Raw genomic sequence first — 18,870 nt, 5'->3', positions numbered from 1 at the left:
TCACTTGGGCTCTCGCTGTTTGGTCTGTTTATTGCTGTTGTTTTTTAGTTGCTAAGTCATGTCCAGCTCTTTTGTGGCCCTATGGACTGTAGCCCATCAGGCTCTTCGGCTCCTGTGTCTTTTCCCAGGCAAGAATTCTGTGGTGAGAAGGATGTCACAGTCATCTGTGATTCCAGCCCTCCAGGGCACTCAGGAAGGAGAACACCTGCTCAATCTGGTAGCCCTCAGACTGCAGTCACTCCTTGTGGTGAGCACTGAGGAATTCAGGATGTGAAAAAAACACAGGATACTGGCCCCAGGATAGCTGAGATGCATATTAAAGGAATTACTTCAGTGAGCCCAAACTCTTGCTGCTTCCCATACATAGAAAAACACTAAATTCCTCAATTTAGGATATCCAGTTCTCTTTAATTCACAAAATTACTTTTTGTGTTCACACTGCCAGCCCTTCGTTTCAAGTTTCTACAAAACCTGACTTCTTCCCTCTCCTCCTTGGAGCAGTTCTCTCAGGGTCACTTGAGATGCTGTCTTCTAGGTTTGAAGTCCTAAAAGTTCCCAGCAAATAAAGTGTAACTCAACTTTTAGGTTGTGACTGTTTTTTAACTTGACAATGGAATTTTTCATTTTCATTGAGACCTTGACAATTTGGTTCAAGGAAATAATGTTGATTCACAAATACTTTTATGTTTTCTTTCTCCTTTCAGAATTGAGCTTGCTCAGTCTTGTTTTGGTTAAGAATTTGCAGGGTAGGGACAATTGCAAGACAAATGAACAATTAGTCTATGGTTTTCTTCCATAAATTTTCAGTGGTCTGCATAGTTTAAGAATCATTACTCTTGATTTACCAGAGACTCTGAAACTAAGACTCAGCTTGATTTCATTTAATTGAGCTATACTAATCTATTGGGCTAAAGGAGTCACTTTTCACAAATAAATTTTCTCAACTTAAAAAAAAGTATACTAGAATGGGTTGCCATCTCGTTCTCCAGGGAATCTTCCCAACCAAGGGATGGTAAGTCTTCTGCACTGGCAGGTGGATTTTTTTTTTTTTTTTTTTTTTAACCACTGAGTCAACTGAGTCACCAGAGAAGCCCCTTTGGTTGGTTACTTTTAATAATTTCTTTGGGTGCTATTAAATATAAATTATAAAGTCTCAGATTTATTGTAGCTGTATTGTATAAAATATCCACAGCAGTGAGTTAGAGAATACTGAACTGTTTCAAGAAAAAATGCAGGGTTTGTTGTCATGGAGCATCTATTAAAATTTTGTTAAGCAGTGATGACATAACTTTGTTTATGGTGAATTGCTATTTTAGCACATGCCAAAATGGAGTTCATCATATCTCCATCACCTTTTCAGAAAAAAAAAAATATTAACATGCACCCATGCAAACAGAATTAGTTAAAAAGAGATGAAGAATCAAAGAGAAAAAAATCACCCACTTCTTCAAAACAGTACCTGTACCAGTAGCTATATGACCTCTGCTGCCTGAATTAAAGAGATACACTTGATTTCTTCTGAAAACAAAAGTATATTCACAAATGAATAACAGGATTCATTAGAAATCCTGTTTTAGATTAACAGGATTTTAGAAAAACAGAATATTAAAGTTTAATGAGTAATTTCTGGTTTTATGGAAAATCTTTTGGAGACATTGCAAGATAATAGCTTTTGGTGTCATTCACATTTAAGTAGTTTGGTTTGAGATATGTATTATCTTTGAACTTTCCTAACAACATAAAATATTTCCACAAATATCTGAAGTAATTGCAGTTGGCCAAAATGACATTTGTGTCAATAAAAGTAAATAAGAATCAATTAAAATTATACTTTTTGGATATAAAAAATTATGTTAAGTGTTTGCATACCTGGAAGTAATAAACTAAATGGCCATGTAAAAATGACCTTCAAGTTTACACTTGAAATATAAATGATTTCAAATTTTATTCACATCTTGAAAGGGAAGAAAAGGGAGAAATAAATATGGGAGAAGTTCACAAGCAAACTATTGCCCTAGAAAGTAGAGATCTGGGAGTGTGCAAGCCAACGAGGGCAAACTGATTAAAAGCTGGGATATGTTTAATACATCCCCAAAGCAGGCATTTTTAAGTGTTTTAGGATTATAGGAATGTCAATGATACTTTACCAATTTTTATCTGAAGTTTTTCTGTAAAATAAAATGAAAATCAATGTAAATTTCATTAGAAAGAAACATGAAGAAAATTCAGATTTGTTGAAAAATTGTATGTAAATTTAAATTATCAGAATGTAGATGAATACACTAAACACACACACATAAAAACATACACACACACAGAGTTTGAAAGTTTCCTTTTGAGAAATCAATAGTACTCAATAAATGAAGAAGGGAAAAATGAATATACTTTCTAAACTGAGAAAATTAGAAATGTTATATTTGGTAATTACCGAATAAAATTTGTCATGATTACTCAGTCATTAAAAAGAATACATTTGAATCAGTTCTAATGAGGTGGATGAAACTGGATCCTATTATACAGAGTGAAGTAAGCAAGAAAAACACCAATACAGTATACTAACGCATATATATGAAATTTGGAAAGATGGTAACAATAACCCTGTATACGAGACAGCAAAAGAGACACTGATGTATAGAACAGTCTTTTGGACTCTGTGGGAGAGGGAGAGGGTGGGATGATTTGGGAGAATGGCATTGAAATATGTATAATATAGTATATGAAATGAGTCGCCAGTCCAGGTTCGATGCACAATACTGGATGCTTGGGACTGGAGCACTGGGACGACCCAGAGGGATCGTATGGGGAGGGAGGGGGGAGGAGGGTTCAGGATGGGGAACACAGGTATACCTGTGGCAGATTCATTTTGATATATGGCAAAACCAATACAATATTGTAAAGTTAAATAAAATTAAATTAAAAAAAATTTGTCATGATTTCTTTTGAAAGTATTTACTCTTTTATTACTTAGCTTTTTTATCTTTAATGAGTTCTCTGGCCCTGTTGAATATATAGACACACGTCTCTTATACTGGTGTTTTTGCTGTACATAGAATCATCAGATGCTGAATGACAGAATCCTGAACCACTACTTTTATGATATTCAGGGTCAGGCTCATGGGTACTTCTTTTCTCAACACTTCATTAACTGATTAATGTGTAACTGTATTTTATGGGAGTTTGATCTTAACTATGCCTCAATGAAGTTTACTTTCACAAAGTAAAAGAAAGGGAGGGGAAGGAAATATTAAGTGAGAGTGAAAGGACTTTTTAAGTCAAATGACTGAAACTATTTGGACAAAGCTTTCGTATCAGAAACTAAAAATAGAAAAATATTACAAGTAAATTCTTTGTAGTATGTACTTGAGAAAAAGGACATTTCTTTATAGATAATAAGGACTGGATAAATCATACAATAACACATAAAAAGGTAAACTTCAGTTGAAATCATAATAAAATTTAAAAATGTGATGGAAAGTTAGGTGTATAGGTTGGAGTTGAGAAAGATGACCATTGAGAATTAAGGACAATATAATAAAAGAAAAAGGTGAAACGTAAGCTATGAAATGTAAAAAAATAGGGGGACTTACCTTTATCCTGTTCACCCTTAACTGAAAAACAAAATGAAGCAATAATCATTCAAATATATGAAGGCACATTGTCAACAAGAAAATTGGACAGTAATTTGAAACTTTTTTATTCCCTATTCTTTTCTTAAAACTGGCCCATCTTTCTAAGGATTGGAATCAAATTTTCCTAATTCCATGTAACCCATGAGAAGCAATGTTGTTTTATAGCCTCTTATGTTTTCTGCTTTTTTTTTTTCATTTATAGAGTGAAAACAAAACCAAAATATGACTTTATTATTTCCCAAGGACTTTTCTCCTTTTCTTTTTCATTTTTTAATTGGAGGATAATTGCATTACAATGTTGTACTGGTTTCTGCCAGATAACAACGGGAACCAGTCAAAATTGTATATTAATATGTATCCTCTCCCTCTTGAGCTTCCCTCCTCCATCCTGTCCCACCCCTTCTAGTAGTCACACAGAGCCACCTGGCTGTTTATACAGCAGGTTCCCACTAACTGTCTGTTTTACACATGCTACTTTCTCAGTTTTTCCTATCCTCTCCTTCCCCTACTGTGTCCACAATTTCATTCTCTATGTCTGTGTATCCATTCCTTCCCTGCAAATAGGTTCATTAGTACTATTTTTCTAGATTCCACACATATGCATTAATATACGATATTTGTTTTTCTCTTTCTGACTTACTTCACTCTGTTTAACAGACTCTCGATTCATACAACTCACTCCAACTAACTCAAATTCATTCTTTTTTATGGTTGAGTGCCACCTTTATGGCAGAAAGTGAAGAGGAACTAAAAAGCCTCTTTATGAAAGTGAAAGAGAAGAGTGAAAAAGTTGGCTTAAAGCTCAACTTTCAGAAAATGAAGATCATGGCATCTGGTCCCATCACTTCTTGGCAAATAAATGGGGAAACAGTGGAAACAGTGTCAGACTTTATTTTTGGGGGCTCCAAAATCACTGCAAATGGTGATTGCAGCCATGAAATTAAAAGATGCTTACTCCTTGGACAGAAAGTTATGACCAACCTAGATAGCATATTGAAAAGCAGAGACATTACTTTGCCAACAAAGGTCTGTCTAGTCAAGGCTATGGTTTTTCCAGTGGTCATGTATGGATGTGAGAGTTGGACTGTGAAGAAAGCTGAGCGCCAAAGAATTGATGCTTTTGAACTGTGGTGTTGGAGAAGACTCTTGAGAGTCCCTTGGACTGCAAGGAGATCCAACCGGTCCATTCTAAAGGAGATCAGTCCTGGGTGTTCATTGGAAGGACTGATGCTAAAGCTGAAACTCCAGTACTTTGGCCACCTGATGCAAAGAGTTGACTCATTGGAAAAGACTCTGATGTTGGGAGGGATTGGGGGCAGGAGGAGAAGGGGCCGACACAAGTTGAGATGGCTGGATGGCATCACCGACTCAATGCACATAAGTTTGGGTGAACTCTGGGCGTTGGTGATGGACAGGGAGGCCTGGCGTGCTGTGGTTCATGGGATCACAAAAAGTCGGTCACAACCGAGTGACTGAACTGAACTGAACTGAGTATTCCATTGTATATATGTACCACATCTTCTTTCCCATTCATCTGTCCATGGACATCTAGGTTGCTTCCATGTCCAGGCTTTTGTAAATAGTGCTTCAATAAAAACTGGGGTACACGTGTCTTTTTGAATTGTGGTTTTCTCAGAGTATGCCTCCAGTCGTAGGACTGCTGTCACATATGGTAGTTTTAGTCCTAGTTTTTTAAAGAATCTCCATGACTATTCTCCTTAGTGGCTGTATCAAATTACATGCCCATCAACAGTGCAAGAGGTTCCTTTTCTGCACACACTCCCCAGCATTAACTGTTTGCAGGTTTTTGAGGATGGTTATTCAGATTGGCATGAGGTGATACCTTCCAGTAGTTTTGATTTGCATTTCTCTAATAATGAACAATGTTGAGCATATTTTCATGTGTTTATCTGTATGTCTCCTTTGGAGAAGCCCCTCATGGTTTTGTGCACAAAGGATTAAGATGAGAAAGAAAATAATGATAAATGTAGAGTAGAACTTTCCCTGCTATAAAAGCCATGACAATCGTTGATCTTACATTGGACCCTCCAGCTTTTTCACAGTAATAGACAAAGATGGTCACACGTATAGTACAGGTATCTACAGTTTTTACTTATGAAAGCATATGGTAAAAGTACCCTGTGTTACAAACTGTATCTGTTACTGTACCCATATGAAGTCTACTTCATGTTATTAACAAATATGTTCCCTAATTTCTTTCAATTTGCAAATCAAAATATAATTGGAAAATATCATTAGAAAAATGAAGATGTTAAACTTTGAATAAATATATTAGTGCTTTATGAAAAAATCTTTTGGATTTATGCTAGGACAGCAGCATCCCTTGTCATTCAAATGAAAACTTCTAAATTGAGATATATATTGTACATAAACTTTTCTTAAACTATAACATCCTTCTGCAAACATTGTAAAAGGATTGCGTTTTGAAGAATTAATATTTATGTGAAAAAATACAAAAGAATAAAGAACATTTACTATAGTTTTTAAAAAGTCAGGAAAGTATTGGAAGGTATTTGTAATATTGGGAAAAGTTAGGTAATATGATAACAGGTTAGAAAGGGAGGAGGACAACAATTTAAAATACCTTAGTGTCCTGTGGGATTCTAACATATATCTATTTCTGACACTGAAAATGTGAGATTCCAAGGTTATCTCAGTAATTAGAAGATAATGTTTTGTACTTCCATATATGCCTGGTTGCAAAAAAGAAAGAATATTATTGAAAATGTCACCCAACTAAGTCATTGTATAGCACTCCCTCTAGGATAAAAAGATATCAATCATTGCTCTTGCATTGAGCCTTCCACCTTTTCAGAATATGATGAAAACATATACAAACTCATTCACCAGAAAGGTAATTGAAAATAGATGACAAAGTAAAGGCACCCATCTGTCCATAGTTCTGCTGTTTAACAGTGGTCAAATGTCTGATACATAAATAAATTTAATATATGACTGAATTGAATTCTTTCTGAAGTGAAAATTGTCATTAAAATATTTTTTTAAAATGTCAAAGTTTTAAGGATTATATCCTGATGTAGGAAAATTTTCTTTGGCAACTTCCTAGGACAACGTTTTTCTTTGGCTTTCACTTCACTGACTCAGTGGACATGAGTTTGGGTAAACTCTGGGAGTTGTTGATGGACAGGGAGGCGTGGGGTGCTGTAGTCCATGGGGTCGCAAAGCACTGGACACAACTGAGCGACTGAATTGAACTGAGGACAATGTTCTTCTTTGACTTCCACATCAAAAGTTAAGAACTGAGTGAAAGTTATCAATCATTGAAAAATTTTTGGCATATAAATTTCTTCTAAAGCATTAAACAAAATTCAAGTTGTCAACATGATCATTGTGTCATTCAAACTCCAAAAAAAGAAAACAAATATATGAAGGAAAATTACCATTGTTGAAAGAACAATTCCAAAACCAATCTCTGGAAATATTTTTGTGCTTGGGAATGCTAAGGTAATGTATTTGGGTTCAGTGGGTCAATCTTTTTCAAAATTCAATTAAAACAGACACAGACTAAACTACAGGAGAGGTACTTGACAAGGATGAGGAAGAGCAGAGTAAAGACACCCATCTGTCCACAATCTACCTGCAGCGGAAGTTATATCAGTCTTCCTGCACAATTTTGACATATAACTGAATTAAATTATCTTTGAAATTAAAAAAATACCACTGAAAGCTATCATTAAAAGATGCTAAAGTTTTATATATTCTATCATGCTGTAGGAAAAAAAAAATATTTGGCAGCTTGCTAGGGCAATGCTTTCTTAGTCTCTCACACTGAAAATTGAGAGAGGAGTATAAGCAATTAAAAATTTCCTAGGACATACATTTCTTTTAATATCACTAAACAAAATTCGGGTTGCCAAGAAGATCATGTATTATTCAAAGTGCAGAACAAGATTACGAATATTGGAAGAAAAAATTGCAAGGATAACATCAAAAATATTATTATATTTGAAAATGTGTTCAGGCACAGCAGAAGAATCAGTGTGAAGTTAATGGACCAAGAAAAGAAAGCAAAACTTATACAGGCTTAGAAGAATCAATGAGTAGCCAAACTTAACTCAGCCTTCTTTATAATCCAACTATCACATCCATACATGACTACTGGGAAAAACAGCTTTGACTAGATGATCTTTGGTTGGAAAAGTAGTGTCTCTGCTTTTTAATATGCTATCTAAGTTGGTCATAGCTTTTGTTTCAAAGAGAAAGCAACTTTTAATTTCTTGGCTGCAGTACCCATTTGCAATGATTTTGGAGCCCCCCAAAAAATGAAGTTCTCATTGTTTCCCTATCTATTTACCATGAATTGATGGGACTGGATGCCACGATCTTCATTTTCTGAATGTTGAGCTTTAAGCCAACTTTTTCACTCTCCTCTTTCACTTTCATCAAGAGGTTCTTTAGTTCTTCTTAGCTTTCTGTCATAATGGTGGTGTCATCTGCATATCTGAGGTTATTAATATTTATCCTGGCAATCTTGATTCCAGCTTGTGTTTCATCAAGCCCAGCATTTCACATGATGTACTCTGCATAGAAGTTAAATGAGCAGGGTGACAATATACAGCCTTGACATACTCCTTTCCCTATTTGGAACCAGTCTGTTGTTCCATGTCCAGTTCTAACTGGTGCTTCCTGACCTGCATACAGGTTTCTCAAGAGGCAGGTCAGGTGATCTGGTATTCCCATCTCTTTCAGAATTTCCCACAGTGTATTGTGATCCACACAGTCAAAGGCTTTGGCATAGTCAATAAAGCAGAAATAGATGTTTTTCTGGAACTCTCTTGCTTTTTTGATGATCCAGCAGATGTTGGCAATTTGATCTCTGGTTCCTCTGCCTTTTCTAAAACCAGCTTGAACATCTGGAAGTTCACGGTTCACATATTGCTGAAGCCTGGCTTGGAGAATTTTGAGCATTACTTTACTAGCGTGTGAGATGAGTGCAATTGTGCGGTAGTTTGAGCATTCTTTGGCATTGTCTTTCTTTGGGATTGGAATGCAAACTGACCTTTTCCAGTCCTGTGGCCACTGCTGAGCTTTCCAACTTTGTTGGCATACCTTTTCAAATAATTCATAATCTCTTTTGTCATTAGTTAGGCTTTCATTATTCATTTTTAAGGTATGATGAGCTATTTTACACTCAGTGGGGAAACTAAATGGTAAGATATTTCTATGGCAAAGTATATAAGTCTAAACTCTATCTGTATCAGTAGTTATATATTTATCAAATAGGTACATTTTAAATGAATTCTATCAAAATCTACAATATAGTTATAATGTAATGTATCAGAATTACAGCATCTGAATGCAGAGTTCCAAAGAATAGCAAGAAGAGATAAGAAAGCCTTCCTCAGTGATCAATGCAAAGAAATAGAGGAAAACAACAGAATGGGAAACACTAGAGATCTCTTCAAGAAAATTAGAGATATCAAGGGAACATTTCATGCAAAGATGGGCTCGATAAAGGACAGCAATGGTATGGACCTAACAGAAGCAGAAGATATTAAGAAGAGGTGGTAAGAATACACAGAAGAACTGTACAAAAAAGATCTTCATGACCAAGATAATCATGATGGTATAATCACTGACCTAGAGCCAGATATCCTGGAATGTCAAGTCAAGTGGGCCTCAGAAAGCATCACTACGAACAAAGCTAGTGGAGGTGATGGAATTCCAGTGGAGCTATTTCAAATCCTGAAAGATGATGCTGTGAAAGTGCTGCACTCAATATGCCAGCAAATTTGGAAAACTCAGCAGTGGCCACAGGACTGGAAAAGGTCAGTTTGCATTCCAATCCCAAAGAAAGACAATGCCAAAGAATGCTCAAACTACCGCACAATTGCACTCATCTCACACGCTAGTAAAGTAATGCTCAAAATTCTCAAAGCCAGGCTTCAGCAATATGTGAACCGTGAACTTCCAGATGTTCAAGCTGGTTTTAGAAAAGGCAGAGGAACCAGAGATCAAATTGCCAACATCTGCTGGATCATCAAAAAAGCAAGAGAGTTCCAGAAAAACATCTATTTCTGCTTTATTGACTATGCCAAAGCCTTTGACTGTGTGGATCACAATAAACTTTGGGAAATTCTTCAAGAGATGGCAATACCAGAACACCTGACCTGCCTCTTGAGAAACCTGTATGCAGGTCAGGAAGCACCAGTTAGAACTGGACATGGAACAACAGACTGGCTCCAAATAGGGAAAGGAGTATGTCAAGGCTGTATATTGTCACCTTGCTTATTTAACTTCTATGCTGTGTACATCATGAGAAACGCTGGGCTGGAAGAAGCACAAGCTGGATCAAGATTTCCGGAAGAAATATCAATAACTTCAGATATGCAGATGACACCACCCTTATGGCAGAAAGTGAAGAGGAACTAAAAAGTCTCTTGATGAAAGTGAAAGAGGAGAGTGAAAAAGTTGGCTTAAAGCTCAACTTTCAGAAAACGAAGATCATGGCATCTGGTCCCATCAATTCACGGCAAATAGATTTGGAAACAGTGGAAACACTGTTAGACTTTATTTTGGGGGGCTCCAAAATCACTGCAGATGGTGACTACAGCCACGAAATTAAAAGATGCTTACTCCTTGGACAGAAAGTTATGACCAACCTAGATAGCATATTGAAAAGCAGAGACATTACTTTGCCAACAAAGGTCTGTCTAGTCAAGGCTATGGTTTTTCCAGTGGTCATGTATGGATGTGAGAGTTGGACTGTGAAGACAGCTGTGCACTGAAGAATTGATGCTTTTGAACTGTGGTATTGGAGAAGACTCTTGAGAGTCCCTTGGACTGCAAGGAGATCCAACCAGTCCATTCTAAAGGAGATTAGCCCTGGGTGTTCTTTGGAAGGAATGAGCTAAAGCTGAAACTCCAGTACTTTGGCCACCTCATGGGAAGAGTTGACTCATTGGAAAAGACTCTGATGCTGGGGGGTATTGGGGGCAGGAGGAGAAGGGGCCGACACAAGTTGAGATGGCTGGATGGCATCACCGACTCGATGGACGTGAGTTTGAGTGAACTCTGGGAGCTGGTGACGGACAGGGAGGCCTGTCATGCTGCAATTCATGGCATCACAAAGAGTCGGAAACGACTGAGCATTGAACTGAACTGAGAGCGACTGAACTGAACTGAATGTATCAGAACACATTAAATGTTATAACTGTATTCCTGATTGAAGGTAATTTGAAGGAAAGAAATATATCCCTTACTCTTGAATTGGAAGAACTAATATTGTTAAAATGGTCATACTACCCAAAGCAATCTACAAATTTAATACAACCTCTATAAATTACCTATGACATTTTCCACAGAAGTAGAACTAGTAATCCTAAAACTTTTATGGCCCCACAAAAGACCCAGAAGTGCCAAAGCCATGCTGAGGGAAAATAACAAAGCTGGATGCATGACCATCCCAGACATCAGACAATTTTACAAAGCTACAGTAATAAAAACAGTTTTGGCACAAAAATGGACATAAAGATTCAGAGAACAAGATAGAGAGCACAGAAGTAAACCCAAATTACAGACAATTATCATTCAGCAAAAGATGCCAGAATATACTATGGAAAAAAGACAGTCTCTTCAGCAAGTAATGTTAGGAAAACCTGACAGCCTCATGTAAATCAATGAAGTTAGAACACTCCTTCACACCACACATAAAAGTAAAGTCAGAATAGATTAAAGATTTAAATGTAAAACATAACGCCATAAGAGTCCTAAAAGGTAACATATGCAAAGCTTTCTCTGATATAAATCATAGCAATATTTTCTTAGGTCAGTCTCCCAAGGCAAAAGAAAGAAAGCAAAAATCAAAAAAATAGGACCCAATCAAACTGATAATATTTTGCAGAACAAAGGAAGCCTTAAACAAAATGAAAAGACAACATACGCATTGGGAGGAAATATTTGCAAACAATTAGACTGACAAGGGATAATTTGCAAAATATACAAACAGCTCATACAGCTCAATAAAATAAAATTTAAAAATGGACAAAAAACCTAAATAGATATTTCTCCAAATAAGTAAGTGAAAGTCACTCAGTCGTGTCCAACTCTTTTTGACCCCAAGGACTGTAGCTCACCAGGTCCATGGAATTCTTCACTCAAGTATGCTGGAGTGGGTTGCCATTTCCTTCTCCAGGGAATCTTCCCAATCCAGGGATCAAACCCAGGAGCCCTGCATTGTAGGCAGATTCTTTAGCATCTGAGCCACGAGGGAAGCCCAAAGAAGACATACAAATGGCAAGTGGCACATAAAATGATGCTCCACACTCCTGATGTCATCTTCAAAAATTCTACAAATAATAAATGCTGGAGAAAGTGTGAAGAAAAGGGAATTCTGCCACCCTCTTTATGGGAATGTAAATTGGTGTAACCATTATGGCAAAAAGTATTGTGATTTCTTTAAAAACTAAAAATACAGTTATAATATGTTCTGGTAGCCCCAGTCCTGAACATATTAATATATCCAGAAAATATAAAGACTAATTTTGAAGAGGTGCACGTACCATGATGTTCATAACATCATCATTTACAATAGCCAAGACATGGAAGCAACCTAAGTGTCGATCAACAGATAAATGGATAAAGAAAATGTGATATATCTCCATATGCAATGAAATATTATACAGTCAGGAAACATGAAGTATTGGTATTTGCAGCAATATGGATGGACCTAGAGATTATCATACTCAGTGAAAAACTCACAGAAAGAAAATCATATATAATATCACTTATATGTGGAATGCAAAAATAATGCATATGAACTGTTCTACAAAATAGCTATGGACTCCCATAGGGAAAGAACTTATGTTTTCCAAAGAGGAAAGGTGGAAAAGGGATAAATTAGAAATAAGGTATCAACCAGATACACACTACTGTATATAAAATAGATAAACAACAAGGATTTCCTGTATAGCCCAGGGAATTATATTTAATATCTTGCAATAACCTATAATGAAAAGAATCTGAAAAAGATTCTATATATTTATATATGAATTTATATATAAAATATGAATATATATATATATAATATATCTCTCACTTTGTAGTACACCTCAAACTAACCCAATATTGCAAATCAACTATACTTCAATAAGCTAAAACTATATTCCTGTAGTAGGAAAAACATTTGAAATCATCTTTGGTAATTAATCCCATGAAATTTTAATGAAAATTGACATTTTAGAGGTATTTATAATAGAACAATTCCTGAGATATATGTCCTTCTATAATTATTTGTCAGGAATGTAAACTTGGCAACTAAAATTATGTTTTTGAAGATGCAAAAGTAGAAAAGAACAGATTGTACATTAAAATTTTTCCAAGAGAATCAAGTAAAATTATTTGTATACCAGGAAATGTTAAGATAGCATGTTAAAGAGAAGTGAATAAATGATCTCCATATTCATATTAGCTAGTGACTGATATTTACTCATGTTTTAGAGGAGAATGGATGGAAAAATATCACTCACATGATAGACATCTTTTCTCATCTGCAAATGTTTGGAGAAGTATCATTGACATATTAATAGAAATGGTCTCTTGGACTTGGTATATGTGACAGAGTTCCTATTTTTGGATTTGTTTCAGAGAGACAAGCAAAATATGCCTATCAACTTGGTTGCCCTTCAGCTCACTAATTTCTCCATAAAAATATTGCAAGTGTCTAGAAACAAAAAGAAACAATGTCCATAGGTAAAGAATGGTATGGAATAAATGAAGTAAGAATGGAATATGTAAGAAGATTATGAAATTAAAAGAAAGTTAACTTTAAGTAACTTAAGAAAGAAGTGCATAAATATTTAATTGAGAAGGAAGGTATATATCCAGGAGAAGAGCTAATCAATGGATGCTTGTAGGTTAAAAGGCAAAGGACATCAATGCAAATAGAAACCATCATTTTAATGGCTTTGGGAGGAAGAGGGTTTTTAAAAATTTACCTGATTTCACTGGAGTTTTTTCTGAAAAAGAAAATGAAAAGATCAAAATAAATATAAAAAAGGGAAGGTAATTTGAATTTAATGCAAAAGTTATCTTTCAAGTTGAACTCATGTAAATGTGCAAATACACACATGTATATGCCATTGCAAGAAGGTGCACACACTTACATACTTATACACATGCCCAGTAGTTGAGAGCCCAGTTTTATCCAGTGAGTTTTTCTCAAAGTGAAAATGGACATAAAATTAGTCAGTATTCTGATTTGAGAGAACTTTTTAGAAACTGCAGTTCTCATGCTCACCTTTAAAATGTTCCTTCTCCTGTTTGAGATAATTAGGCTTTTATTATTCAGTTTATATGTTATAATAAATATTTTACCTTTTAATATGTGCATTCAATCTGGTTATTATGACATTTATATGGTATAAAATAGCCACAAACAATGATTTGGAGGATCTTAAACCACTGTTTCCAGAGGTAATATAGGGTATACCACCTGGACTCCTCGATTAAGAATATTTACATTACCCAAGGAATATATAACATGGTGTGTGTAAATTTATCTTTTGCTGCTGTTGTTGTTGTTCAGTCATCCCACCACATCTGACTCTTTGCAACCCCATGGACGGCAGCACGACAAGCTTCCATGTCCCTCACCATCTCCCAGAGTTTGCCTAAATTCATGTTCATCTTATTAATGATGTCATCCAGCCATCTCATCCTCTGATGCCCTCTTCTCCTTCTGCCCTCAATCTTTCCCAGTATCAGGGACTTTTCTAATGAGTCTCCTCTTCTTATCAGATGGCCAAAATACTGCAGCTTCAGCTTCAGAATTAGTCCTTCCAGTGAATATTCAGGGTTGATCTCACTTAAGATTGACTGGTTTGGTCTCCTTGCTGTCCAAGGGACTTTCAGGAGTCTTCTCCAAGACCACAGATCAAAGACATCAATTCTTCTGCATTCTGCCTTCTTTAAGGTCCAGCTCTCACAAGCATATGTGACTAGTGGGAAGACCATAGCCTTCACAATGTGGACTTTTGTTGGCAGAGTAACGTCTCTGCTTTTCAATACACTGTCTAGATTTGTCAGAGCTTTCCTGCTGATATAAAATCATCTTTTGATTCCATGGCTTCAGGCACCATCTGCAGTGATTTTGAAGCCCAAGAAAAGGAAATTTGTCATTACTTCCACCTTTTCCCCTTTTATTTGCCATGCAGTAATGGGGCCAGAAGCCATGATCTTAGATTTTTAATATTTAGTCTTAAGCCAGCTCTTTCACTCCCTTCCTTCACCCTCATCAAGAGGCTTTTTAGTTCCTCTTCACTTTCTGCCATTAGAGTGGTGTCATTGTGTATCTGAGGTTGTTGATGTTTCCCCCATCTATCTTGATTCCAGCTTGAAGTCATCCAACCTGGCATTTCTCATGATGTGCTCAGCATCTAGATTAAACAAACAGGGTGACAGCAGACAGCCCTGTTGTACTTCTTTCTCAATCTTGAACCAATCAGTTGCTCCAAATGGGGTTCTAACTGTGGCTTCTTGACCTACAAACAGGTTTCTCAGGAGACAGGTAAGATGGCCTGATATTCCTGTGTCTCTAAGACCTTTTCACAATTTGTCATGATCCATTCCCTCAAAGGCTTTAGCATAGTCGATGAAACAGAGACAGATGCTTTTCTGAAATACCCTTGCTTTCTTTATAATCCAGTGAATGCTGGCAATTTGATCTCTGGTTCCTCTTCTTTTTCTACATCCAGCTTGAATATCTGGAAATTCTTGGTTCACATTATCTTGAAGCCTATCATGCAAGATTTTAAGCATGACCTTACTAGCATGGGAGATGAGTGCAAATTTATCATTTAACAATGCACAAATGAATTTTTTCTAAAGTTCCATGAATAGAAAAGAAGCATTAAAAATCAGTGAAGCAGGTCTAAATGAAGTGACCTGAGCGTATCTTGGACAAAACTTCCACTTCAGCCACTTGAAAAGCCAATACGTTAGAGAATATTATCAATAAAATTTACTTGACTCAATAGGAATGCCTGCCTACATTGCAGCAAGGGGACAAATTAAATAGCAATCCTGAGGATAATTGAATAGCTAATGAAGATGGAACCCTTACTTGCAAAGATCAGACTAAAGAGAAAAAATCTTGTAAAATATGCATATCTTGGAGTTGAGAAAAATGATGTTTGGAAGTTGAATTAAAAGGTATTAATACAAGTAACAGCTGAAACCACACTCTGTGGTAAAAAATCCACCTGCCAAGCAGGAGATGCCTGTTTGATCCATGTGTTGGGAAGATCCCCTGGAGAAGGAAATGGCAACCCACTTCAGTATTCTTGCCTGGGAAATGCCATGGATAGGAGCCTGGTGTATACAGTCCATGAGACTGAAAAAAGTCAGACACCATTTAGTGATTAAACAACAACAAAACAGTTGATACCCTGCTTAGGGACACAGGGAAACATATTTATGGGACTTATCTTTCTTTTTTTCTTCACCTTTGTCAATAACTAAAAGAAAGAAACCATTCATTAAAGATGAGGCCCAGTACCATAGAGGAGGAGGACAAAATTTTCAAGCATTTCCAAATTTGTTTCTGACAGTTGTTTCCTGAGAATTGAAAGTGCAGTAGTGTTCAAAGACCATCTCACTAACCAAAGGAAGATTTATTTCACTTCTGTATATCTCTTGATGAAAAAGGGACTAAGCACAAATCACAGAACGCAAGGCAGTGGAATAGCACTCCTTCTGAGTTAAAAGCTATGTGTGTGCATGTTAAGTCACTTCAGCCATGTCTGGCTCTTTGCGACCCTATGGACTGTAGCCTGCCAGGCTCCTCTGTTCATGGGATTCTCCAGGCAAGAATATGCACTGAGCTGCCACTTCCTTCTCCAGGGGATCTTGTCAATCCAGGGATTGAACCTGTGTCTCATGTCTCCTGCATTGTCAGGAGAGTCTTTACCACTAATGCCAGCTGGGACGCCTGGGTTAAAGGTTATGGGATACATCAATCATTGATTTCTATTGGGCCTTTGACTTTTCACAGAATAAAGGAAAATGCACAGCATACAAAGAAAGTGGTACTTGAAAAGAGACAAAAAGTATAAATTAAAGGCATTATTGTACAATACTGTCTGCATTACTAAATTTATACACGGTTCTATAGAAGTCTTAAATCAATATACATTTGAACTGAATTCCCCTTAACATAGAATTATCATTTAAGATACCATTACTTGGGGTAAATGTACAAATTAAGGAGAAGGATAAGAAAAGGAAAGAATAAAGATGAAGAGACTAAGAATGTTAAGGTCTCAAGTCCACTAAGTAAAAGGGTTTGTGAGCAGCTAGTTCTTAGCATACATACCATTTCTTTCCTTTGGTTCTTTTAAAAATAAAATGATAAGTTTAAGGTCAATATTATGGAAATGGAAGAAGAAAAACCAAAATTCATCAAAAATTCATATTTAAAATTACAACTATTTGAAAACATATACAAACACACACTGTACACATGGGCTAAAGGATCAGTAATTAGTTTTAGCCTTCTACTATACTGCTAAGTTATATTTCCTCTGAAACAAAGATGTAAATGAAAAACATCAAGAGAATAAAGGAGACAAACATATAGTGTTTGAATTAGTGTTTTCTGAATAAGTCTTTTAAATTTGTTTTGTACCAATTGAAATTTTTAGTTAAAAGAGGCTGCACAATACTCTGGGGCTTCCTCATTAGATACAGCATTTGTATACCTGGAAACAACTGGATAATAAGATCAAGGGGAATGCGAGAGTAGGTTTAGAGCTCCCATATAATAAAGGAATGTCACTGAATTAATAGTCTTTGAAAGAGCAGAAGGCAGAGTAATTTGCTCAACAAATTTGGAGTTATCTGTTCACTTCAGTTTTGTGTCAATATCAATCACATGGTTATTCTCCCTTGAACTTGAAAGGTCACAGTGATTTGACATCAGTGGTCATTTACATGAAAGCATCTATTTCATGGGAATGATGTAGTGATCAGTCTGATATCCCTCATCCCTACAAAAGTTAGAATCGAATCACAACAACTCTCAGGAGACATAAAAAGGAAAACACTGAAGTATATAGACCAGAATAGGTATATCATGAAAAGCAAGGAATAGGAAGAGTTGGAACTAGGGAAAAACCGATGGAAGAAGTTGATATGAAAGTAGTCCATATAAAGACAATTGGAGAGGGAAGAGGGGAAGGATGAGAGAATAGGTGCCAAAGACATAGAAAGGGAGGGAATGATGGTAGTCACTTAAATGGCTATGGTGAAAATGTCAGAAATACTTACCAATTTTATTTCCTAAAATATCTAGGAAGCCTAGGGTAATGTATTTGGGCACAGTGGAGAATGAGTGTCAAACTCATGGATCAAGAAATAAAGCAGAATGCTTACATGCTTTGAAGGACAATAAGAGGCAACCTTTACTGAGAACATTAGGCATCTTCTCCTCTATCTCTGCAGGTTTAGGGAAGTCTCGTCACAATAAACATGAGCCCTAGATACAGGCATTTTACAGAGGTCCTAACAATGGATGTGTCCTTGGAGATAAGCAGAATGGAACTCAGTGCCTTTTAACATAATATCCTTCATCACATACTCTTTATAGTGAGCCTATAACATGTCTGGACAACAGGAACAGCTAATGTTTACAGGAAAGAAGGATAAAGATTGGAAAATAGAATGCATTTTAGATGGGGGACTGAATAGAGAGACTCTCTATGGGGAATATGAATACTAGCATTAAATGGACAGGAAGTAAATGTTTGCAGATTTTGCAATAAGACAAATCACAGAAGGATAAATGGGGAAAACTGAAAAAAAATGGTCCATAGAGTAAACATCCATTATAAAGACAGAAAGGCGAGACAAAATCATACAAGAATGTGTGCATATTGACTTTGAAGAAGATGGAGATTGAGCATTGATGACAAAGGTACAATAACAGAGGAAACCATGTCTAGATCCACAGGGAAATACATTAATGAAATTTGCCTTTTTTCACCTAACATTTACTAACAACGTCAAATAAACTAATAAACAATTCACAAAATGAAGTAACATGACAGGAAGGGAGGAGAACAAAATTTTAAGACACAGCCTTGGTTTTCTTTGTGTTCTTAACTGACACACATTTCTGAGCATTTAACCTTGAGTTTCAAAGGACATCTCACCAATTAGGGGGTGATGTCATTGTACTTTTATAAATGCCTGGTTTCCAAAT

The 18,870-nt window shown here is 36.2% G+C and overlaps 1 protein-coding gene across 1 annotated transcript in view; it reads right to left on the bottom strand.

Annotated features, from left to right (window-relative positions):
• Positions 1-18,870, bottom strand: part of LOC104969893 (butyrophilin subfamily 2 member A1-like) — a 77,743-nt gene that overhangs the window by 47,310 nt on the left and 11,563 nt on the right. The window contains exons 5-8 of the mRNA XM_059880601.1: positions 16,984-17,001; positions 13,607-13,627; positions 3,588-3,608; positions 2,148-2,168 (exon numbers count right to left, since the gene is read on the bottom strand). The gene's annotated coding sequence lies outside the window, so the exon portion shown is untranslated. The remainder of the gene's footprint in view (positions 1-2,147; positions 2,169-3,587; positions 3,609-13,606; positions 13,628-16,983; positions 17,002-18,870) is intronic.

This window comes from Bos taurus, chromosome 23, assembly GCF_002263795.3.
Source record: "Bos taurus isolate L1 Dominette 01449 registration number 42190680 breed Hereford chromosome 23, ARS-UCD2.0, whole genome shotgun sequence".
NCBI classification, from domain to species: domain Eukaryota; kingdom Metazoa; phylum Chordata; class Mammalia; order Artiodactyla; family Bovidae; genus Bos; species Bos taurus.
Note: the sequence above shows the minus strand (reverse complement) of the source record. Positions and strands in the feature narration are given on the sequence as shown.